At 43.3% G+C, this 25,036-nt stretch overlaps 1 long non-coding RNA gene and 1 pseudogene across 14 annotated transcripts in view; both read right to left on the bottom strand.

The window, feature by feature from the left end:
* Positions 1 to 1,974: 1,974 nt before the first annotated feature.
* LOC144370075 (uncharacterized) overlaps positions 1,975 to 25,036 on the bottom strand; it is a 46,257-nt gene continuing 23,195 nt past the window's right edge. For 9 of the 14 annotated variants that reach the window (XR_013430014.1, XR_013430017.1, XR_013430018.1 and 6 more), the window contains 5 exons: positions 24,503 to 24,609; positions 14,080 to 14,284; positions 13,409 to 13,553; positions 12,333 to 12,620; positions 11,804 to 12,114 (listed from right to left, as the gene is read on the bottom strand). This is a non-coding gene — a long non-coding RNA (uncharacterized LOC144370075). Of the gene's footprint in view, positions 4,928 to 6,644; positions 6,849 to 7,716; positions 7,837 to 8,610; positions 8,890 to 11,803; positions 12,115 to 12,332; positions 12,621 to 13,408; positions 13,554 to 14,079; positions 14,285 to 24,502; positions 24,610 to 25,036 lie in introns of those variants that run through there. The other 5 variants (XR_013430025.1, XR_013430023.1, XR_013430022.1 and 2 more) reach the window with 5 other exon arrangements.
* LOC144370092 (large ribosomal subunit protein uL18 pseudogene) lies at positions 18,682 to 24,073 on the bottom strand (annotated as a pseudogene).

Genomic DNA, 25,036 nt, shown 5'->3' with positions numbered 1-25,036 from the left:
CCCCGCCGCCCAGGGGGGTGTGGTGCGGGACCCGTATTCCGAGGAGAAACCGAAACTTGGAACCAGCAGGAAGAGCCAGCTGGGCGTCGCCCCAACCTGACCATGGAGACTTATGCCTGGCGAGCCCGCACCTGCACCCCGCATCAGGGTCCCTGGAGGTCTCTGGAGATCCCTCGCGCCCAGGAAACTCCTATCCATCCCTGAACCCTACCCAGTGGGAGCCGGTACCCAGGGGGGGAATCCTCGCCACAGGGACACCTGGAGCCCTTAAAACCCGAACTGGGCTATGGCTGCATCCTGCCCAGCAGGACCTGGTGCACCTGCAGCACAGGGAGAAGGGCTGCCCCGCCCGCGCTCTTTTGTCCACTGGCCACTCCACCCGAGGCGCCGCCCCTCCTCCCTCTTCCTAGTGCAAAGCTCCCCCGGGGACCTGGCGCCCTTCCAGATCACTGCTCCTTCCCTGGAAGCGTCTCCTGCCGCTGTGCACCAGTACAGGTCACGGAGGGGGCCCCGATTTCCGCATGGCGCGGGTTCACCAAAGCAGCTTCCCTCCACAGAGGACCAAGAGAACCTTTGGGAGGACCCAGAAGCGTGGTGGTCCCCAGCCCGGGGCGCCCAGCACCTTGGACAGTGACCAAGACCACAGCGAGGTAGCAGCCAGAGGCCCAGGGCCTAAAGGAAACCAGGATTCCGTCCATCTAACTTCAGAACCCCAGGAGAGTACAGGCATGTGACACAGGCAGGGGCCCACTCCTGTTATCCCAGCAACACAGGAGGCTGAAGCAGGAGGATTGCTAGTTCCAGGACAGCCTCAGCAATTTAGCAAAGCCCTAAGCTACTTAGTGAAACCGTATCTCCAAAAAGAAAAAAAAAAGATTATATATATATATAATCTTTTTATATATCTATAAAGGCTGGGATGTGGTTCAGTGGTAAAACATCCCTGGTTCAATCCCCAGTATTCTCTCTGCAAAAAAAGAAAAAGAAAAAAAAAAAAAAAGATGGCCACCTGGGTGCTGTGGCCTGCCCAAGTATCTCCTCCTCTCAGGAAGAAAGACAAAATGTTCACAAAGGGCCTTGGAAGATCTATTTGAGGAGAAGCCTGAACAGAGGGGAACCCATCTATTGTGGCCGCCCCTGCCAAGCCACTGGTCTTGTTCCCCAACCCAGGCCTGGATACTCATCCCACAAAAACACAAATGTCCAAGAGATGTGTTTTGTGGGGGAAAGAAAGGCTTTATTCAGTGGCCAAGAATGGAAAAGAGGGAGCTTTGCTTCTGAGCTTCTCAGCTCTAGGGGTTACAGATGCAGGACAAGATTTAAGAGTCAAATAAAGGACATGATCGTGTCCTTTCTGGTAACAGGTGCAGATCTTCCAGGAACAGGGGTAACGTTTCTTTTTCCCCTTTTCTGATTGTGGTGGCTGGTAGGCGTGTTTAGCTTTGAAGGGGGCGGAGAGAGGTCAGGCAAGTCCAGGTCCAGGTGGCACTGTATTATAGTCCTGAACAAAACATCTCTCCACCATCAACATGTCTGTGTGCAGTGCTGAGCAAAATCTGACCCCAAGACTAAGGCAGCAAAGGGGACAGACCCAGTATGAAGGCAGAGGTGCCTGTTCATCCTGTTCCCATCACTCCTAAGACACCTGCAAGCACAAGGGCCAGTGTTTTCTGCAAAAGTGGCCTTTGGGTCTCTGAAGGAAAGCCTAAGCAACTGCTCTTATGAGCCATGTGTCACAGGTATCAACTGCAGCAGTGCTGATGGGTGACTGATGAGGTATCGCCCAGCCTCAGGATCTCCAAAGGCAGATTTTTAGGTCAATCAGGAGTATGTGAGGCAGAGAGGTTTTTTTCCTCAGTGGCAGCCACGGTCCATGTCTCTACAGCACTCAATGTGCTGACAGAGGTCCTTCTTGGCTTAGATCTCTAAGGAAAGAACCAAAAGAGAGAAATATAGAGAGAGGAGAGGTGGCTCAATAGTGACACAGGTTTATTCAGGACAAATCTGTGGCAGAGGTTGGAGGCAGGGGTGGGGATTCACCGCAGAGGCTGGAACCCATGTTCTGCTTATAGCCTAGGGAAGTTATAGGGCAGCAAGGGAGTGGAGGAATTTCTGTAGTTAGGCCATTGCTAGGGGTTGTCAGGGAAAGGTCCTATGGTGTCACATTCATTCTTTGAGGTGGCCACTGCTCCTTGTTGAACCAGGTGTTTCTCAGGATTCCAGTCCCAGATAAGGGTTCCCTTCCCTGTGTGATGATGGTGTATTGCCTGGGTTTAGGTCAGGCTGAATCACAGTGTTCTGGGGTGACTTGTTCTAAGGTGGAGGATTTGTTCCAAAATGGAACTGTGTCAAGTACTTCCTAACAAGTCAGACTGCAGTCTTCAGTCCAACCATTCCACTGCCTGCCCTGGGGACATATCATGGGAAACCTTGGTCTTCTCCTTGCCCTCTCCAGTGCTCAGAGAATGATTAGATCTGATCCCAAACAGCTTGAGATGTTGCTTTGCTCCTCCCCGGAGTGTCTTGAAAGTCCTGGTGTCACCTCCAGGTTGTTGAGCCACAGGGCAGTTGTGGAGCACGGAAGGGTGCTTTGCTGCCAGTGGAGGGCAGGCAGAGGGTCTCTACTGTGTGTCCACACATGCACGCACATGTCTGTGTGTGTGTGTGTGTGTTGGAGATGTGAGCAGGTGCTGGAAGTGCGAGCTGCTAAGAGCCAGGCTGCTGAGAACCAGGGTCTTGTAGGAGGCAGGGCTGTCCAGGTCTGAGGCTCACTGCCCCATGGCTGCTCTGGCCTGGGTCCCTGGACCTTCTGCCTCCTACACCAAGATATTTCAATGCAGGGCGTGTGTGCCAAGCGGGATGAATAGAAGACCCACATCTCCTCCTAAACTGCTTAAACGAATACTGCAGAACAAGATGGGCCTGTAGCTCTTGGTTTCCGTGATATCTACTTCCAACTGTCTTCAGATCTTTGGGTAAAAATTGTCTGGAGTCAAGTTTGGCAGGTGGGGCCAGCTCTTTTCTGGGCCTGAAAACTTGCATGAGGATCCTGCCCCTTTAACTTCTTAGAATAACAAATGTCCGAGTGTCAATCTTTGCCTGGGTTAGAACAGTGCAGGCTGAAATAGTCCTGCATCAGCCCAGAATGCATTGCCTACCACAGGCTCAGATCCACCAACGGGAGGGTGGCAGCTGGTGGAGAGCTCTTACAGCATCACAAGGGCCCACGACCACAACACTGAAATCATCCAGGGCCCCAGGGGCTTCCCCGTCTTGCTCTTTTTGGCTTCGTTGCTCCTTAGTGTGGTCGGTGGGACTTGACGACTTCCCTCCACCTCTCTCCTTTCCAGCACCAGCACCAGAGCAATACATCTTCTTGGAGGAAAGAACCTGATGTGATGAACTCTGTCCTCCAGTGGTTGGGAGATTCAGCGGGGCCTTCGCTGCACTTACTTGCCGGTTACTGACGCAAGCAAAAACATTTGGCTAAGAGTTTGAAAATTCAAAAGGCCACTGATGAGTGTCAAAACCTAAAGAAAAAAGCAGTCCCATTGGGCACAGGGGCAGTTGCCTACAATTCCAGTGATTTGGGAGGCTGAGGAAGGAGGCTGAGGCAGGAGGCTGGCAAGCTCAGCAACTTAGGGATGCCCTATCTTAAAATAAAAAATTAAGAGGCCTGGAGATGTGGCTCAGTGTTTAAGCATCCCTGAGTTCAATCTCCGGAACCAAAAACAAAACAAAACAAAAGCAGCCCCTAAGCTGCATAGGAGGGACCATTGAGAAGAATGTAACTGAAGGACTTTGAGGATTCAGTGTTAGGAAAGGAGGGAGTGGGGGTGGTGGGGAAGGGGCTCAGAAATCACCAGGCATAAACCTGGTATGACCTTAAGAGGTCATACTTTATGGTCCATGCACCATGTATTTTATCTGGCTTATGTAGGTAATTCTCTCTTATTATTCTTTCTTTTTTTTTTTTCTTTTGGTACTGAGGATGAACACAGGGCCTCTACTATTGAACTGCATCTTCAGGCCTTTTTAATTACCTTTTACTTTAAGCAAGGCTTGCTAAGTTGTTGAAGCTGGCTTTGAACTTGTGATCCTTCTGCCGCAGCCTCTGAAGGCTCTGGGATTGTGGGCGTGCAACACTGTGCTTGGCTTTCTTTTATTCATTTTTTTCTTTATTAAATCAACTTCATTGATCTACAGTTTATAGTTAATGAATTGCCTGTTTTAACTTCAGGTTCAGTGCATTTTGAGAAACACACCCCACACACGATAACCAGCCAGTCAAGATACAGGACAGTCGCCTGGCTCCAGGATGGCTTCCGAGGCCCTGGCAGGCTCCAGCCTGCAGCCTGCCCCAGCAAGCCAGTCTCCTGTGGCTATGGATGACTTCGCCTGGTTTACAACTGTACCTACCAGAACCCCAGGACACTGTCTGTTTCCTGTGTGGTTTATTTCAGCAAAATGTATCTGAGACTCCTGTGCCAGGGTCAGGTGGGTGCTCAGGAGACAGGGAGGTTGACCCTCAGCCACAGAGAGACCTCTCTGACAGACGAGCCCTGGGAGGTGGGGTCTGAGAATGTTAGAAATCCCGCAGCCTTAGTTAAGAAAAGCTGCCTTCAGGACCACGTCTTCATTGGCTCCTGTAACCAAGTCTCCAGGACCCCCCCACCCATATACCCAGACTATGCCACAACCCCCAATCACCCTGAGAGCCAAGACCCTCACAAAACAGGATGGGGGCTATTCAAAGGGTAATGAATCAATTAAGGGGAAGGGGAATTGAGACAAAAACAGGGGGACTGTTTCTTAAAACCTCTTACCCCCGAGCACCACACCTTCCTCTTGGAGGCAGTCATACAGCCCCCAAGCTGTCAATCAAAAGTCAAGAGGAGGTGGACTTGGGCAGGACTCCGGAAGCTTCCTGGTGAATAGAGTAGATTATGGTCAGGCAATGGGTCCCTCCTTCAGAGGCAGAGACTACACAGCACACTAACTGCTAGAAATATTAATAGGCACCATCAAGACCTATTTCTTTCTTTCTTTTTGGTATAGGGGATTGAACCCAGGGGTGCTTAACCACTAAGCCGCATCCCCACATCCCAGCCTATCTTTTAATTTTTAAAATTTTGTGAAAGGGTCCTGCTAAGTTGCTCAGGGCCTGAGTTTCTGAGGCTGACTTTGAACTTGTGATCATCCTATCTCTGCCTCCTACATTGCTGGGATTATAGGTGTGCACCACCATGCCTGGATGATCCCTGAATTGTATTTTTCTAATTGGCAAGATAAGAACCCAAAAGAAAATTGGCCAGGCATGGGACTAGTCTCATCTCAAAACACCAGTTTCACTGGGACCACCAATAAAACTAAGGGGCCAGATAGGCGCATAATCCCTCTCCTCTCTGAAAGGACCCAGAGAAATAGAAAGGCTGATGGTCTATTTCCAAATGTAGCCTTAATTGGATCCCACGGGCCCAGTTCTCCTGGTGAACATCCAACAGTAATTAATCTGGAGGCAGTGTTGTCTCCTTTGTTTGATTTAACTTTACTTTCATCTCACTTTCACTTATACTATAGTTCTTTTGCATGACTTTGGTGTCTGACTTTAAACCTTCTTTTGTCAGAACACAGAACTGAGGTTTTGAGTTTCAGCTCCCTGCTTTCCTGTGATTGATATTTCTAACATCCCTTGAGACTGTCCTCTTTTCCCCGTTCCTGTCCCTTCTAATCAATGCATGCCTGTAACTCTGAGCACTGTGCCTGAAGTATTTCTGACCTGATCCCAGGAACCCTTCACACTGCCTCAGTTTCCAGGGAGGGCCCAGCCCTCTTTGTTTCCTTTCATCCCTAACATGAAGTGCTGGTCCCCTGCTGATGGACACAGGGGTTATTTCCAGTTTTTTGTTGGTTTGTTTGAGGTACTGGGGATGGAACAAGGATCTCACGTGTTAGGCAAGCCTTCCACCACTGAGCACCCCAGTCCTTTTTGAGACCAGGGTTCACTAAGCTGCCCAGGCTGTCCTTGAGCTTGTGATCCTCCCACCTCAGCTTCCCAGAGTGGCTGGGATTACAGGTGGGTCCCTGTGCCCAGGACTAGTTCTATCCTTTTAGTGTTGGTTGCCAGCCTTAACTGAATTGCATGGCTAGCTAGTGGGTCACTGTCCTCCCTCACAGGGGTCTTATCATGGTTTTTCATTCATTTCTTAAATATGGACTGCAGAGACATCAAAGAAAATCAAAAAGCTCCAATCAGCTTTTCAAGAATTCTGGAAATTTTGTTTTTAAACTTCTTTTATTGGTGTACACTAATTATACAGGATGGTGAGTTTCAATAGTGGTGAATTTGTACATACAGGGAAACATAATTTGGCCAACCTCATCTCCATATCTTCCCACTCCTTCCCATGCTCCCTCCTCCTGATTCCTCCTCTACCCTAAAGGCTTTCCTTCTACTCTCCCTCTTAAAATCCTTTGCTTGCTCATATCTAGAGTCCTTAAGGGCCACATAAGGGACACTGAAATTTCAGAAGAATTCTGGAAATTCACCAGAGGTGACAGCAATGGGAGAATTTATTTAAGAAAAATCTGAGGCGATTTAGAGACCATCTATCAAAAGAGAATTCAGGTGCAGTGGTGCATACCTGTAATCCCAGCAGCTGGGGAGGCTGAGGCAGGAAGATCGCAAGTTCAAAGCCAGCCTCAGTGACTTCTGTAGCATTTTGACTTGGATCACCCTCTAGTTCTGTGGCAGCCTTGAAAACAACAGGAGGGGGACACTCTCTGCAGAGTCCCTGGAAGGCTTCCCTCCTTTGCAATGCCAGCTTTCTTTGACCTATGTGTCATTCCTGGAAAAACAGGACAGTTAAGCACCATGTCCCTTAAGTCCTCCTCTCTGTTCAAAGGGACCTAGTCATGTCAAGGCCCTGGGACAGAATGTCCAGAGTACATATTATCCCATGGGCACTGGAATTCTCTCACACTTGCCGGGAATCAGGGCAAGTCGGTTATCTGTAGAAAGCTACTTTCTCGCATGCTCACTAGTTCCATGGGTTCTGATCACACAGTGGGAGAAGCCAGCTAAGCTGATCTGCTGGTAATGCACACAACCCTTCCCTGGGGAAACTGGTGCCCACCAGAGCACCCTGGAGAGGGAAAGGTGCTATGGAGATGGAACACTATTCCCTGAAGAAGCACCATGGGACCTTCTGTAGCACTTCTCAGGAAACCTGTCTCACAGCCCAGTTTTGGGTGACTGCACTAAGCTCTTGGCCACCTGTCACACTGCCCTGACCCAGCTGGGCTGTGGAGGGCAAAATCTGATTTGGTTTCTTCAATACTGGAAAGTGTTTCCCCTTTTGGGTCATCTGCTAAAATCATTGAAAGGCACTGATTTACCCTCATGGCTGCCTGAGGGTAGAAAGAGGGTGAGGCTGCAGTGCAGCTCAGCCATAGCACCTGGGCTGTGCATTTGCTAGAACTGTGGTTACCTGGGGGAGCCTGGAATCTGAGGTAGCTGTATAGTAGCAACGAGTCTCTAGTTTGGGTTGATAAAAAAAAAATCAGAACTAAACAGAGGGGTCTGCTGGGCAACATTATGAGCTGAGGGTCCCCAGAGTGTTACTTAAAGGGGTTAATTTTAAGCCATACACAATGGTATGCCCTGGTAATCCCAGCTACTAAGGAGGTAGATAAGCTCAGTGGTAGAGCACTCACCTGGCACACACAAGGCCTTGGTTCAATCCCCAGCACCACAGAAAAGGGGGAGGGCAATATTATAAAATTTCACTTCAATCCAAATTCCCCAGGCGTGACTGGTCCAAACTTAGCCAGACTCTGTCTCAAAATTTCAAAAAATCAACACAAAGGGCTAGGGTGTGGGTCAGCACCCCTGGGTTCAATCCCTGGTACCGCCACCCCCCACCCCCCAACAAAACAAAACAAAATGATGAATTTCAGGGCAAACAATTCAGTCCATAATCCATGTACCTATTCAACAGAGAGCTCGCTGAGGACATTATAATACAGATACAGATATTAAAAACCATTTATTCTGACACTCTTCATTGTCACAGTAATTCACAGCAAATGATACATGAAAATGCAGATCACAGAGCACCATGAATGGAGCACGTGGAGCCAGGAGTGTGTCCACACTCTGACAGATATGTGTAATCCAGGGAGCAGGAAGTTCTGGGGTGGTCACAGAGTGGAGGGGGACGGGGGAGTGGTTTTCTGCATTTTTTTTACAATAGGTGTTTATGATTTTTACAAAAACTCCAAAGCTATTACTTCAATTAAAAAAAAAAAACAGAATTCTTTTGAAACAGACTTGAAGTTATTTGGCTCACCTTGGTGTCCTCCCCAGCCACACATGGATGCTGCATCAAGATTGACATCTCTGAGACTCCTCCCTGCTGGAGCTCAGTGTAGATCTGGGCAGGTGCTGGGTACAGCACACCTCGCCCACCTAGCTGTGAAACCCTGTTCCTTTCTCTGTCACTTGGTCTGTTAATCTGATAGGCTCTTTCCAAGCCCCTCTCCCCAAACGTCCATGCCCAGGGGACATGCAGGTTTTTCCAGTTGTCCCAAAGAACACTAGAGTCCTACCTGGGCCTCGCCTGGGCTCCCTTTTCTTCTTCGAACACCTTGCAGCCCTTTCTCTGCTCCATTGGGCCAGTGTGTCTATCAGGTGGCATCTGGTATCAAATCACAGTGACAGGGACCTTCTGGGAGAATCTTCAACACCAGACACCCACTGAGGGTCTGATCAAGCTCTTCACAGGGATCTCTTTTGTTCTGGGACGGGGTCTTTACAGCTGTTGTAGGGCTGAGTACCTGGGTCTTGCTGCAGTTATTTCTCTGCCAAAGACACAAGTTTTTCAAGCTCTAAAAAAGCAGAAGTAAGGGTGGTTCAGTTTGTGCAATGGAATCAAAGGCTATTGCCTAGTCCCCAACTGTGTCAGAGGCTGACCCCAAAGAGACTACAAAGTGTGGTAGGAAAGAGGATCAGCAGGTCAGCTAAGTCGAATGCTGCACACACCTGCCTCCTCCAGGATGGAGAAATACTAGAACCCCTTCGGGTCAGCAGTTAGTAGAGCACAGATCATTGGCACCTGGGGACAGACACTCTCCAGTCCAGGAAACAGGCCCTCCTGCTTGACACACAGGGTGGGCAGCCTGGCTGCACAAGCCTGTATCTGGAGAGGGTCATTTTACCTCCACACATGTAGGTCAAGGGAGGGCAGCCTGCCCGGGGCGCGGGTGTGTGTGTGTGTGTGTGTGTGTGTGTGTGTGTGGCTGCTGCCAGGGGAGAGATCTCTACATGAACAGTCTCCAAAGACCACCAGGGTGATTCCAGCTTTTTGCAGGGGAAGGAACTAGGGATGGAATCCAGGGCTTTGTGCATGACAGGAGAGCACCCTATCACTGAGCCAGCCCCTGCCCCAGTTATAGCTTACAAAGTAATTCTCGCCCCAGCTTGCCATGGGGCTCAATCATCTCCAGCAGGGGTGTGCCCAAGGGATGCAGTGCCTGTAGGATACAGCTGCCACCATCCACAGGGCTCCACTAAGGTCCTCTCAACCCCTCCCCTGCTCTGCTGCTATGGCCCACCAAAGTGAGGGACCAGCTATCTCCCCCAGGTGGCACTGACTGACCACAGGGGACACATCCAGGCCCACAGCCTCACTGGGGCCAAGAACCAAGCAATCATCAGACCATGCTAACCCCAAGCTGCTCCACCAGCATTACCCTTCCCAGGGCCTTCACAACCACCACAGTCTCCCCTGGGTGCGGGTTCAAGGTCTGCTCTCAGCTCAGGTCTGGCCACTTAGCAAAGGCCCTCCAGGTTACAAGGCCCAGCCCATGTCCTTGAGAGTGAGAGGCCTGGGTGTATGAGGCCTTGGCAGAAGCCATGCCCTGACTACCTTCACTCCTGGTTTCTGGTCCAGAATAGAACTCTGCTGTCACCGACGGGACGGTCCCTCCCAGCTCTGGCTTCCTGTGGGACCTGTGGCAGCCTCTCTCTGTGTACCAGCTGGGAACTGTTGGCCTATTTCAGATCAGGAAGCACACATCCCCCCTCAACAATCTGAGCTTTGTGACCTCCCCTTGTCAGTGCTGTCTGGGCTGCTGCCAGAAATTCTTGTCCCATTGGGAAAGTTCTGGGCTACCAGTTCTTTGCTGCTGATGATGCTGGGGATTGAATGATGAGTGATGGGTGTGAGCAGAGTAGAAACCACTTGGGAGGTCTGCTGGCTGGTGCCTGGGTAGGGGGCCTGTGGGTTTCCTCTGAGTCAGTCCAATACCTTCATTGGACTGAAAATCCAAACTTCCAGAGTGAAACCTGAGATTTAAAGTGGTGCTCATGAGTCTGTTCATGAAGTCATTAGATGTCCATTTCATAGTTCTTAGAGCTGGTAAGTATCTTTTTCAAAACTCCACCAAAACCTTCTCAGTAGTGACCAAATTTCAGGAGGAATACCCAAACAATATCCACGATGGGTCTTCCTCATTCAGAAAAAAACAGCGAGAAGAAGCAAGTACCATGTACTGAAGAGGACCCAGAGCCCCAGCTTGAATGATCACAGTGCTTTTGCTGGAACCCAAGTTGCTTTAGTAAGTACAGTAGGGAGATATTAGCACAGTGTTTCAAAATTGAATTCACATTTGAATCCTGAACTGTTGGGAATGAAGACATGGCCTACAGTTACTCCCACCTCTGCCAGAGCCTTCCTACAGCCTCTAGAGCACAACACAGTGATACAATTCTCTTTTTTTTTCTGTTCCCCTTTTATGCTTTCTATGAGACAGCACTCACTGTTGGTTTTTATCTTATGTAAGTTTTACAATAAAACCCCAATTATGATATGCTTTGAAAGAGCTCAAGAAAAAATATTTAATATTAATTTGATAGTATTTAAGATGGCTGCATTCAGTGAGTTTCAGAAGTTAATTCCTTTCTTTTATAAAAATAGCAATTGTCATTTTCTCTGAACTCCCTTTTCTGCCTCACCCCTAGACTTTTTAATGATGCTTTTTTTCCTATTCCATAAAGCACTAGCTGCCTACACTTCATATGGTAGTTTATAAAGTAAAATCAGAATCCAGAAATTTTAAAGCAAAACTTCTCATAAATTTGAACAGCAAAGAAATTCTTATATATAAATGAACAATTTTGTGTTTATATTGGAGTTTATAATTTCAGTTATAAATTAAGAATTAATGAATGCTGGGTTTCTGTTCGCAACTAAAATGCTCAGGGGTTACTCCAGGGGAACTGGGCTAACTGGGCTACGTGAAACAACCACACAAGAGACAGAAATACCTTTTTCTTTGAGGTTGCTGTGACAGCTCCTCTGACCTTAAGGGTCTGCAGAAAGAGAGACAGACAAGAGAGAGAGAGAGCACAAGGCTGACCTCTTTTATTGAGGAGAAGCTATTCAAATGAAGCAAGGGGTCAGGTTTCAGGGGGCTGCATCTAGCTTCATGATGTCTGCTGTCAGCAGGTTGACTGACATTAAGTAGGCCATACCCAAGGGCACAGTAAGATAAGGGGACACACAAAAGGTGTTTCCATGGAACATTCTATCCCAAACAGGGCAAGGGGTGATATTACAAAGGGACAGGTAGCATAGCTCCACCCCTGGGGCTACAGCAAGACACACCCATGCAGGACAAGGTCCTTTGAACCCAAGAAGGGTGGGGCATCTAGGAAGCCTCCATCACCCAGCTGGGGAGTGACTCGGTCATATGCAAGGTTGGTCTTCCAGAAATGGATATTTTTAAAGGTATGTGTACCTTTTGGCTCCATTCAAGATTTATTTCACCAGCAGGATTTGTATAGGGATGATTTAAAAAGACATCAAAAGGAATCAGAGGCTGAAATGAAGAGGAATAGGAAAGGTATCAATGAACAAGAAATATTGTTCTACTTCCTCAAGTATTTTGGCCCTGGGTTGATTCTCTTCAGCCACAGGTACAGTCCTCAGTAACCCTAGCATTCACAATGTGGTGACTAAATACTTCTCCACTGTGTCAACATTGTCACACTTCCTCTTCAGCCATCCATAGTTGTGTCCCTGAAACTCTAATACAGAGACCTGGAAGATGCTGGAAGACAGAAACTGTCTTTATAACACTGACATTTCCTATTGTGTGTTAAAAATTACTTAGAGATACATGCTTATTCTTTTTCCTCTAGGGCGTGGCTTGGCTCTTTATTTGGTACTATAAAGATTCACCTTCTTGGTGCCCAACCTTTTCTCCCCAAGCGAGCTGCAAAACCAAAAAAAAAAAAAAAAAAAAAAAGAAAAGAAAAAATTGCTAACCTATGGCTCTGGTCTTGCTGCTCCTGAGTCTCCTCTTGTAATTTTTCAAGGTATTGGTTTTCCAGTACTTCCTGAGAATTTGTTTTCATAAAAATTTCTGTAAATAAAATGGAACTGTGTCTTGAATGTCATCTGCCCATCTACCCTGATGCTATTTGCTCCTTGTATCACAGGCATCCTGAGGTGCTCTCTCTGCAGCATCCTCAGGAAGGCTCCCGTTGAAGGCTTTGGTTGGCATTACTTCTTCTGCACAAGGGTAGCATCCACGCTCTGCACACCTATTTGCATCTATTGATGATAAAAAGCCAATTAGTGCAAGGATCTGAAGGAATTTTAGGCTACACTTGCTGCCTTTCTTATCTCCAGTTTAGAGCTTCTGGAGATACAAGGGCCTGCAACCGAATTTGTTTGAATTAAGTGTCTACTAAAAATTCTCCAGAGGTCGCATGTAAGAAATTCATATATTTTGAGTATGTATGATGTACTTCTTTAATTTTCTTTAAAAAGTGTTTAACAAATTTAAAATTCTTTTTTTCTCCTAAGCTCAACAAAATACTTGGTTGTGTCGCTCTTGTTGTTTTAAATATTTATATAGAAAGAGTGACAATCTGTTAAACAAACACTTGGAAATCACTAGGAACACAATGACCCTTCCTGCAGTAATCCTTTACCGATCTGGGCAATGTTTCGCTTCTGGAATAGACTACATGTTGGGGATACATAAGTTTGACTCCCTGAGTCACTGGGTGATGTTTTTTTTCTTTCTGACTGTTATTGGTTAAATAATAGTCAAAAGAAAAAAAAAACTACTCAATTTGCCTCATTTTCTCTGGTTAAATGACCTAACTTTGTGCTATAGCATTGATTTACTCTCCAGGAGCCAACTTTCTCATTGTTCTGGGAATATACAATCTTAAGTCAGTGATCTATGTGGTAGAAATTGACTAACAATAAGTACTAAGTTTCCCAGCACTAATTATAATTTTAATACACTGCAGAGCTATGAATAAGGAGCATTTACTTCACATGCTTTATAGATGCTGCATTAATAAATCTTAGAGAGATGGGTGTCTTACCTCTGAAGATTCAGAAAGATCCTAGGATACCCCAGCTGCTGAGTGACAGACTTGACATATGACCTCAGAGAACTCAGATCAGCCTCCAGAAAACCAAAGAGGTTCATCAAGGCAGCAGTGTTGGACACAGTCACAAATCTAATGACTTCAAAGGAAGAAAATACAAAACTCATAACAGAATTGTACAGGGTAGACTAAAAATAAACAAACACCATCCACAGAATTACCTGGAGTCCTGAAAGAACTGTACAACACCAACTCTGTTCTCTAATTAGTGATTATCCAAGACACTAATTGCACTCAGTCTGAGAAAGAATCTCATGGAATAATCACCTTCAGAAAACTAAGCCATGCTGTTAGCAATCTTTTCTGAGATAAAACATAAGTGAGGCAACACTGCCTCTCATAGTGTATGAACACTACATTCCAAGGGCCTCATCAGGAGGTCTTTATTGCTCAGTTGCCCAAATGAGGCTGGGAAGAGACTTCAGACCCTTCACAGCTTTCAGCAAAGAGAAGCAACTATTCTCCTGGCTCTTTGTCCCCAGGGAAAAGCATTTCTATACTTTCCAGGCTGTGACCTTGGTGCTGAGGATACAGGAGTCTCATGAATATGCAGCTGCTTGGTGCAAGCTCCTGGGAACTAAAGTCTGCAATGGCTGATGACTTACCAAGGTGAGCTGAAGGCCTTGACCTCCTGCGGTGGAAAGCCAGCTCCTGTTGGCAGTGGTCCATCTAGTCAATTAGTTGGTCCATGCTGACCATGTACTTAAAAATCACAGGCTGGGGTTTTTTCCATGAGAGCTTTTGATTCTGGCCAGGTGGCAGCCATTGTGCTGCACTAAGTACATGCATGTTCTTATGGGCAGAAAGGGCCTGGAAGGGAGGAAACAGAACATGACTAGGCTGAAATGAGTCTGAACATCAGAGGCATCTCTTATCTGAATTAAGGTTTTTAATCATCAGATATCTTTGAGATTAAGATCAACATAACTAGAATTCTTAAGATATCAATATTAAAATTTGAAATTTACATTACCATATATTTGCAGTAATTATCTTTGGTGAAATCTGTTTGACAATTTAGTCAACATTGCCAAAGGGTCCATTTCTGAATTTTTGTGATATAATACCACAAGTTACAAATATTTATCTTTTTGATAAGCATAGTCCTTTCTAAATTGAATATCCTTTTCCTGAGATAATCAAATGTATGTATAACAGACACATTTGAGAAACAAAAAGCCTATATGATCATGAAACATAATATAAAATAATTCTTTTCAGGTCCTGAATTAAACTCAGGGTCTTGTGCATACTAGGAAAGTGTTCTACCACTGAGCTACAGCCCCAGCCCTAAAATAAATATTTTTGACTAAAACTGACCAATAAGCTATCAGCAACTCATTCTGGGGTCAACACTAAAACACATGAGACATTTGACATCTAATATATCTATTCTGGGTAATAACCATGGGGACACAAATGTCGACTGACAAATTCTGACAGATTTCTGTTATAATACCTGTTTTTTTAATGAAGGAAATTAGAAAAATTTAAAATGCATTCCAAAATGTTTACAGAAGAAAAAAACTTATGATTTCTCTCACTTTCCCCCCAATTCATCTTACAACATAAAAGTAAAAAAGTTTACATGATGTAAAGGGCCTATATTTCAGTGGTATAAAGGAGACCTGAAGTTGCCTTAACTCTTGTCTAGAACATCAAGTCATATGACCACCTCTCTATGTGAACTTGGTAAAATGATGAGTTTCTCTCTATATAGAAACATTCCAAATTACTGAAGACACAAAATACTTGTGTAGAGTTTGTGCTGCTAAATGAACAAATGCAATGGTATGGCTTCTCCATGAACAAAATTAAAATATCAAAACAATATTGCCAGAAATCCCCTAAGAAGTCCCCACAGAACTCTGACCCTGCTGCGGGGACCTAATGGCTGGCTCATCTTCCATACCATGTAGCAAGGGAGAAATCTGACAGCCACATTGCTGTTTTGTGTACACAGGCCTGAAATGCAGCAGATAAAACCAGAAATCCAAGAACTCCAAGGGCCAGGGAAAAGAACTCTGGCTCAAAGACTGTGAAGAGCAAGGATATAAAATATTTCAAAACTAGCAAGAATCAGAACAAACTGAACTAGCAGAACTAATGTCCATTTTATATTCAATGGCATTAGGAAAAAAGACTTAAAGAGGTCATCTCACGCTCTCTGTTGGCTAAAGGAGGCTATGAGCATTCCTACAACCCCCTTGAAATCCATAGTTTGTTTTTTTCCTCTTTTAATCACATTTTCACTGGGCAATTTGTATTTCAACATTTTCATGAAAAATTACATAAGTGAGCTTGGCATTTATTTTCTGTGATTACCTACTCCACCCACAGAAAGATTTACCAGTGTAAAACAAAATAGGTAGAAGACTGTGAGGCTTGGGAACTCATAACTTATGATGCCATACTCTCATTTATTTTCATGGTTTTTGACATAAAGAAAAATGATGTGCATGAACAGATCATGTAGGCTAGTGGTCAGCGTGATAGATTCAGGGTCTTGTATGGTTAAAACATAAGAAAAGAAATCTCTTCCTTCAATTACAGAAGAGGAGAAGATTGAAAATAATCTCTCAAACTATTATTCTGAAAAAAATCACAATTTAAATGATTGCCCTTTATAGTGAGATTATTTAAAAGATCCCAAGTAAGACACACCATTTCCACAACACAATACTTTCACAAATTTCAAAAAAAATACTACCTATAAGAGAATTTTGAGATTACATAATTTGTCCTTAGCTTTCAAGGATGAACAAACAATAGCTACTCTGTAGTTTGAACAGCAAATTTAAACTGAGGAAATTAATTTTAACTGTGGACAAATTTTTAAAGGATTTTTGAACTATCCTTAAATCCAACTACCTGAAAACATGCTCCTCCAACTTGCTGGAGCCCCTTTCATCTATCTGCACTCATGCACAGTGACCACGGGCAGCTCCTAATCCACCCTCTAAAGTTCAGGCAAATGAACTTGCAGTAATTCAACTTGATGGTTTGGTTTGATTAAGCCACATACAAACAACAACACTGACCCTGTACCATATAATGTCCATTGATTTCTATTTATTTTGCTAAATTATGTCTGCTTTCCAATTTTTGAAACTTTCCACACCAAGTAATACACCTTTGAGCTATGCAAGGAATGTTTACAGGAAAACAAGTGGCTTGATGACAAAGAAAGATGTTTATTTTACACATTCAGATAAACATATATCCAAAGCACACCTGCTATGCCCATGTCCACCTCCCCCCCCCCCAAAAAAGAAAGATTTCATTAAAAAATAATATGATGCCTTTACAATTGATGGATCTGTCAATCATGGAAATTTATTCTGTCACTTTGGAAATTGATTCAAGAAAAGGTGCATAAAAAAGAAGTCCAATACATTTCTACACAGTACAGTACCTCTCTAGAGATGAAGCCACCTGCCTACATTTCCTCTGATGGGGAAGGTGGGTACAAGTTCAGAGAACACTAGGAGAGCAATGTGTCCAGATGATGTAAATTGTCATATTCTATCTTCAGATGAAGAACTGGTCAAGAAACCTATGCTCAGTATCATGAATAGGGACTCACTGACAAAAATCACTAGCAGCCGTCCTGCATCTACAAGGAAAAGTTGGTCACTGTATTGTGCCTCTGAGAAGTACAGCCCCATGAGAGCTTTCTCAGAAGTTCTTCCACCATGTTCCTATTCAGAGAGAAACACAGGTTAGAGTTGGGTGATATCCTTCATTCAGCCCAGCTCTCTTACAGATGAGGCAATGGAGGCCTAGAAAAATGTACTTGCCCAACTTAACAAAATAATTCAACTCCACCACACATTTCTGGGTAACCTAGTGCTAGTCATTGAGCTTTCTGAATTGGTTAAGTTGTTCAAAGATGGCAGAGGTCTGAGGTACCTTCTGCAACTAAGCCCTAAACTCTATTTCATATGACAAAACTCCAGGAGGAATAGAACTAGATCATGGACATTCAAGGGCACATAAAGACACTGGTCAACCCACTACTGTCTCTATCCTAAATCTCAGAGTTACTGGGACCTACCGTGTTGTCCATTTGTCTGTTGTCATCAATAGCTTTCTTCTGCAAGGTCAATTTAAAGAATGATTTGGTATCTGTGCCTTACTGAGGTGAAGGTGTGTCAGCTCTAAGTGAGACCTTTCAGGTTCTAAATGGCCGCCTTCAGATCTCAGCTCTGACCCCAGATCCATGGGAAAGCCCAGCAGTGGCACCCGTCATGACCCCACAAGTACGGGTCCTTCTAAATCAGTATTTACATTAGGACCCTTCGAGGACTGTCCTTCTTGCAATAGTTCTAGAATCTTGGGATTTTCCATGATTTACCTGAATATTTTCAGCACAGGAAGATGCTATGAGATGCATCTAGATATCCCTATCACTCATCAGCATCAACAGCTCTCTTCTGCAAGGCCAATATAAAAGCTTTCTTTTCTGCACAGGCTCATTCCCATGGACATTCACAGGGTGGTCATTTCACTTAGTAAATCACATTGAACAAAATTATGGGGGTCTGCTCATTCATACATGAGGGCTTCTACTATCTCACCTGGAAGGACTTCTGCTCTCCTGAGGCAATCTCATATGTGCTTGATCTCTTTCCAGGCCTGACATAACCCAAATGCTCAGTTCACATAAGATGTTATTATTATTAGTGTCTACCTCTGAATTCCAACCTACCACATGCCGTTACAGCAAAATCATTTGTTGATGGAGAACATATGCATACACTTATAACATGAGATATGAACAGAACACCATGTCATTTTCAATTGAAAGTATGGCATATAATCTATAATCTTGAAAAAGTGAAAAAAATGAATTTCTCTGGGCCTCAATTTCTATGTTTAGTAAATGAAGAGACTGGGTCAAGAAGCATCTGAAGACCCAAAGTTATCACTCTAGACATGTGAGACTATTAAGGCAACTGTCAGGCAGGCTGCAGACCTAGCCAGGTTCTGAGTATTTGTATTTTTATTGTTCACCAAGTCTCATTTCATGGTAATGCTGTGGAATTTTGTTTGTTGGAAGAAAGAACAGCAAAATAAACTTCTCTGCAGCATCTGCATTTCCCCCTCTGGCACAGTGTAAGGGACATGCTGTCGCATTTCCCATTGGCAGAGGCACTGGCATGCCTGTTTAGGAACTACTATTAGAAGCCAGAGTAAGCTGCCCCAAGTGGGAGAAGGAAGGCTCTTTCCAGGCAAATGCCAGTATAAAAAAGATGTGGGGTCATGGTAGGACAATCATCAAAGAATAGCTATTCTTTCTTTACTTCTTTTTTTTAAAATTCCTCACTAAGCCTGCTGTGTTAGTCATCTTTCGGTCACCACAGTAAAACACTGGAGATAATTAACTTATAAAGAGAAAAGATCCACTTGAGCTCACAGTTTATGGGTTTCCAACTTAACAAACAGGAGAACCTCACGCTTTGGGTCCTAGTGGGTGTGCCAGATGGCAATGCTGGGGAATGCCTGGCAGAGCAAGCTGCTGTAATCAAGCCAAGAATCAAAAGAGGAAGAAGAAGAGACCAGGGTCCCACAATCTTCTTCAAGAGTATGTCTGCAGTGACAAGAAGGGCTTCACTAGGGACCACTTTCATAATGTTCTTTTGGCTCCTGACACTGCCAGCCTGGGGACTAAGCCTTTCATGCATGGGCCTTTGGGAGGACAATCACGACCCAAACCATAGCACCTCCTAACAATTCATTAACAAACAAACTTGGACACCAAAACATTACTGATCATGGAATGTGTTCTTGGGATCTTCCCTACTTTTCTATGGATCTTGGGATTTTTCAATGGACATGGACCCTGCTCACAGGGTTAACACAAGACAAAATAATGAAAATCTTTAGCATGCCCTAGACTTCAGTGATAGTTAAGCACCTAACTAATAAAAGAGACATGTATAATTGGGATGCCACTATCTTTTTAAAGTTTTAGTTGTTCCCACCTGATCTACAATAATGAAGGCAAAACAAGGAAGACACTGAGTAACTTGGAAGCCTGGTATCACCTCTGACATTGACAACATCTAGGAAGATCTCCTTGTTTGTTCCCCACATATTTTATTGATCACTCATCTTTTGGTAAAATTAAGCCAGTGCATTTCTCTCTGCAATCACACTGCAATGTTTCAGTCAGTACTGATAATAAAATGCTTGCCCCAAATCCTAAAACAGCTGAACCCACATCTACAGCAATACCCCAAGAGCTCTCACATTTTGCTAGTACATTCTCAAACAGGAAGATGTATCTAATCTAAGGCTGATCACATCACACGATTAACCACTGCCAAAATGCTCAGACTTTGTTTTACCTATGAAGAGGTAGTAGTTATATAAATTATATCAGGCTTTTTTTAAAGCTTCTTGCAAACCCTCGTAAGTTAACCCATGCATAATTCCCTCCTTGTAGAAACTGCAACACTATCAGGGCAGTATATAGCAGTAATAATAGGGATACCAAATTATAGCTAACTCATAATTACCTTAGTATCATCTTCAGTTGATATTTTTCTTAACATCATCTCAGAATGTGCAGGTTCAAATTCTGCAGATGTTAAAGTACCTGTTTCTATACCACCAAGGTAATACAGAAACAGTTTCCCAAAGGAGGGACATTCCTTTTTGGTTGGTGAAACAATGTTGAGGAGGAGAGGTACACACAGACATAGTTACAGAGAAATGGATAGGAGCTGTATATTCAAAGAGGCTGTGGTTCACACCAATTAAGTTAGGGTAATTGTCATTCACTAGACTTGATAATTTAGTCCTTCTGAGAAGCAGACATCAAATAGGAAGAGTCAAGGATTTGTGTACAACATGTATTACTGCTATCTACCACACAATTATTTTCTAGGTAATACATTGTTGCACATAAATATATGCTTACATACAGTATGTATGATTTAGGAACATTTATTATCTTCCAGAAAAATTCAAGTGCTTATATAGATGTAAACAAGACACCCTTATAAATACAGAGTAGAATGGCTGTGTCTGGGCTTGGGCAAGGAGGAAATGGAGAGATGTTGGTCAAAGGATACAAAGTTTCAAATATGGAGAATTAAAAAGCTCCTATAATGTAATATATGGTGACTATAATAACAACACTGTGGTGTTTACCTACTATTTACTAGGAGAGTAGATCTCAACTGTCTCATCAAAGAAAGAATCAAAGAATTATAAATGGCATAAGGGGATGGCTATGCTAATTAGCTTCTGATATACTTCTGCATTGAACTGCTTGCTTTCAGAATCATAATCAGGGAATCGTTTGGTACTATGGGGGACAGACAAGCCTCCATCTACAGTTCCCTTCAGGGCCCCAAAAACTTTATTTCCAGTTTTAGTTCTATCAAGGCCTGCATCCAAATAGCAGGTGAAGGCACTAGGTTGACTATCAATGCTTTCCACACTGTATTCATCTCCAGTCACTTCCACTTGGCCTTCATAAATCTTGTCCATACCAAATCTATTGAGAAGCCTATAGGCCAGCAGCAGGCCAGTACAATATGCTGCAGCATAATTTGTGAGGCCAACTTTCACACCATAGTTTGGTGGTTCATGTGCATATGCTGCGCAGACTATCATATCCCCTTCTATACGGGCATAAGCAATTTGGCAAATGATACCTCTGTTAGTTACACAAACTATCATCCTATATTTGGGTGTGTTGTACTTATTTTTGTTCTGGATCACTATGCGTTTCCGCGCATAGTAATCAGTTGTGCCCTCTTCTTGACAACTTTAAGAAACCCCATCCTGGGGCTGGGGATGTGGCTCAAGCGGTAGCGCGCTGGCCTGGCATGCGTGCGGCCCAGGTTCGATCCTCAGCACCACATACAAACAAAGATGTTGTGTCCGCCGAGAATTAAAAAATAAATATTAAAATTCTCTCTCTCTCTCTAAAAAAAAAAAAAAAAGAAAGAAAGAAAGAAAAGAAACCCCATCCTGCGGAAGAGAGCCCGGGTCCACGGATCCACACAGACCTGCAGGCCCAACAGCACTACAGGGGAGAAAAGCTCTTCATGCCATTTTTAAGTTCATTTTTAAAAGACACTTTCTTAAATGCTTTGCAGGTGATTATCAAAAAATTAAACAAAAATATTTTATGTCTCTTTTTAATTTTAATTTATCCTAATTCACAATTTTTAAATTTGTACAACAATTGCTTTGCTATATAAAAGACAAGTGATTAAAATCTCCACATGTTGAACCTAATTGATATTTAGCATAATTTTAAATGAATAGTCAATCTATGACATATCCTGTCATAGCTACCAGAAAAGAAATGTAAAAGCATCAGATGTGGTATCCACATAGACAGACTTGGGCAGTGGTTATGCAAGTGACACCAAGACAAGAGATCCTAGTAGAACTGAGGATACAAACTTAGGCCATTCCACAGTGACTGCTCTCCCTCTCTCTATGTATATGTGAGTGTGTATATATACACATACACACACACATACATAGTATGCACTGTGTATCTACATATGTGTTTCTATATGTATGGGTGCATATTATATATGTGTGTGTGTTCCCCTCATTTCAAATAGTTGAGAATGACCCAGGGATGTGCATAAAAATTATTTTTCTCTCATCTCACAGAAAAAAAGGACTCAAAAATGTCTGTTTAGTTCAAGGATATTACAAAAGAAAAATTTTTTGTTAAATATGATCAAGGGTCCAGTGTGTAAAATCAGAGGCCTCCAAATCAACAGTCTAATTAGTACCATCTCCAACTGATAAAAGTACAGGCAACATGGATTGTTTTCCCATCATGCTTGGATTTTGGCCACTTACATTCACATTTCTATAAACAAACATGCTAATAAGCACTTAGGAAAACAGCCCAGAGTGACGCATACACACATTTGGGTTGGGGCTCAAATTGCCTATAAGAACAAAGGAAGAGGAAGAATGATTAGAAAAATTTAATCTAAATGGGAATGTATATATGCATTAATTTTATACTTGGAACTTCAATCCCTGTTGTGTACCTCACCAAAAAATAATGGCCCCATGATCACTTGGTTTTGATTTGGCAACATTCAACTTTCCTTTGATATACCCATAGAAGAATCACAATAAAATAAAATTAGTTAATAAAACAAATCATGGGCCACAAGGGGAAAACCCTTTATATTTCAAGTTTTTCTTATCAGGGTTACTTGGATTTATGTTTAGATAACAGCTACTGATACCAAACACATTTAGTGGGTATCTGCTTTGTCTAAGAAACTTTTCTAGTGTGATGGGAGAGGCTGTAAGTAAAAGAAACCATCTCAGTCCTAACTCTGCACCTGTGGCTACATCCTTAACCCAAGGTTTCCGAGATCAGATGTCCAGCTCCTTTTAAATGAGAAGTTCCTTAGCAAATTCTTACCTAGCAGAGTAAAAATAAATGAACATACAAATGGAATTGATCACTGGATATGCAGGGGGTGAGTCACCTTCTTTTGCTTCTCTGTGGAACTCCAACATCTAGAAACCCAGGGTTCTCATTCCAAACTGACACACTACCTCCCTGGGATTCAGTTCCTACAAAGTTAGATTTGTGACAATCCATTCTCTACATTATGTCTCACCATTTATGTGGGAATAAAATTAATTCACATGGAACAGTTGTTTTTTCCCCCCAGTCCTGGGTGTTAAAACCAGGGCCTTGCACATGCTAAGAAAGTATTCTACCACTAAGCTATATCCTCAGTCCTTTATAATTTTTATTTTGAGACAGGGTCTCACTAAATCACTCAGGGTCTTGTTGAGTTGCCAAGGCTAGCCTTGAACTTGCAGTCCTCTTGTCTCATTCTCCCACAGGTATGCATAATGTGCCAGGCTGATAAAAGGGTTTTTAATGGTACAATGGTGGTACTGCCCCAGCAGGAAGGGACTGAAGGAGGCAGTCGTGAAATGTCATGCTCCTCCTCTAAAAACCAAGGGAGAGGGGAAGTGCTGTGGAGATGGGATTCCAAACATCAGGAGTGACATACGAATTAAAACAAACAAATAAAAAGTCCTAAGTGAATAGAAACAAAAGTCAATAATCAGAAAACCATGAGAATTTCAGAGGCTCAATTATATGCTTCTAAAAGCTAATAATTAGTAGTCAGTAAAGTTTGGTTAGCTTGAAATCTGAGAGACTAATTCTTCAGAAAGAAGATAGGTGATGGTTGACAGCCCTGGCTCCAGGCTCAGAGCTGTGAGTCAATGTAAATCTCCTCCGCCTCCTTCCTCCCTCAAGTGCAATAATAACTCTCACCTCCTATGCTTGTTTTGAGGATTCAAGGAGTTAAAACATGCAGAGAATGATGCATTCCACTGTCATGTATTTTAAAAATAAAAGAAATTAAAAAAAAACAGTTGCAAGAACAGTAAAAAAAAAATGCAGAGGACTAAAATTGGGCAGGCATATGGTAAATCTGCAGATGTGTTAATTCTTTCCATCTCCTTCACCGTCAAACAAGAGCAAGACTGGCCAGGACCTGAAAGTTACCTGTTTTCTCATTATCTAGAAGCACAGCCACATTTGCACCTCATCTCGTACTTCTGAGGCATTCCTCATTCAATTATATGTTGACATTCTGGCCACACATTATCTTTGGAAGACCAAGAACTTAGAACTATGTGGGTACTCAGATTGAGGAAGAGAACAAGGTACCACGTTGTGTGTTCTGGATGCAGTTTATTTAGTTTTAACTTCCTGCTATATTTTATTTTACTATACTTATTTTACCTTTGCTGGTTATTTTCTTTTGCCTTTTTTTCTCTCTATGCTGTTGTATTTGATGTTATGAATTTTTAAAGTTACTTTAACATCATTGGGAAATAAAATTGATCAAAAATAAAACAGCCGAAAATGAGTCTGTAAAACGACTATTGCTTCTTGTCTTCTGGTACAGGGGTTCACAGACACAAACACATATGCACAAAATAATGAACAGGAAATCAGAACAGAAAGGAGAGGCAGTGGGTTGTGTAACTTACAGGAATGCCAGGTGGCTCCTGCGTAGCCCAAGTGAGTGCAGTCAAAGGAGAAGGTATCCCAGGACTGGGAACATTCACCCCCATGTTCACAATAGCTGGACAAACACCTAAAGAAGGACAGACACATTACTGTTTCTACATTCAGTAATAATAAAATGTGCATCTCACACTAGTATGGTATAGGAAAAGAAGGAGGACAACAATCAACAGAAACATTTCAACAGGACCAAAGACTGTGGAGTCTGTTATCACCATTTATGTGGGAATAAGATCAATTCACATCGAATAGTTGTTTTTTCCCTTGAGTTATCTCATCTAACCTTCAACTAACCTTCAACCACAAGTTGAGTTGTCTCAACTAACCTTCAACCACAAGTCAGTAAGTGTAGTACATGCTACTGATTCTCATTATTTTTGTGACAGGTAAATTTTCTATTTATCAGAAAAATGCTTTTCTTCTCACAAAAACATAATATTGATTTCATACCTGACCAGGATATAAACTGCTTGCAATGACCATAGGCAGATACACAT

This window comes from Ictidomys tridecemlineatus, chromosome 13 (genome assembly GCF_052094955.1).
Source record: "Ictidomys tridecemlineatus isolate mIctTri1 chromosome 13, mIctTri1.hap1, whole genome shotgun sequence".
NCBI lineage: Eukaryota > Metazoa > Chordata > Mammalia > Rodentia > Sciuridae > Ictidomys > Ictidomys tridecemlineatus.
This window is presented reverse-complemented; position numbering and strand designations above follow the sequence as displayed.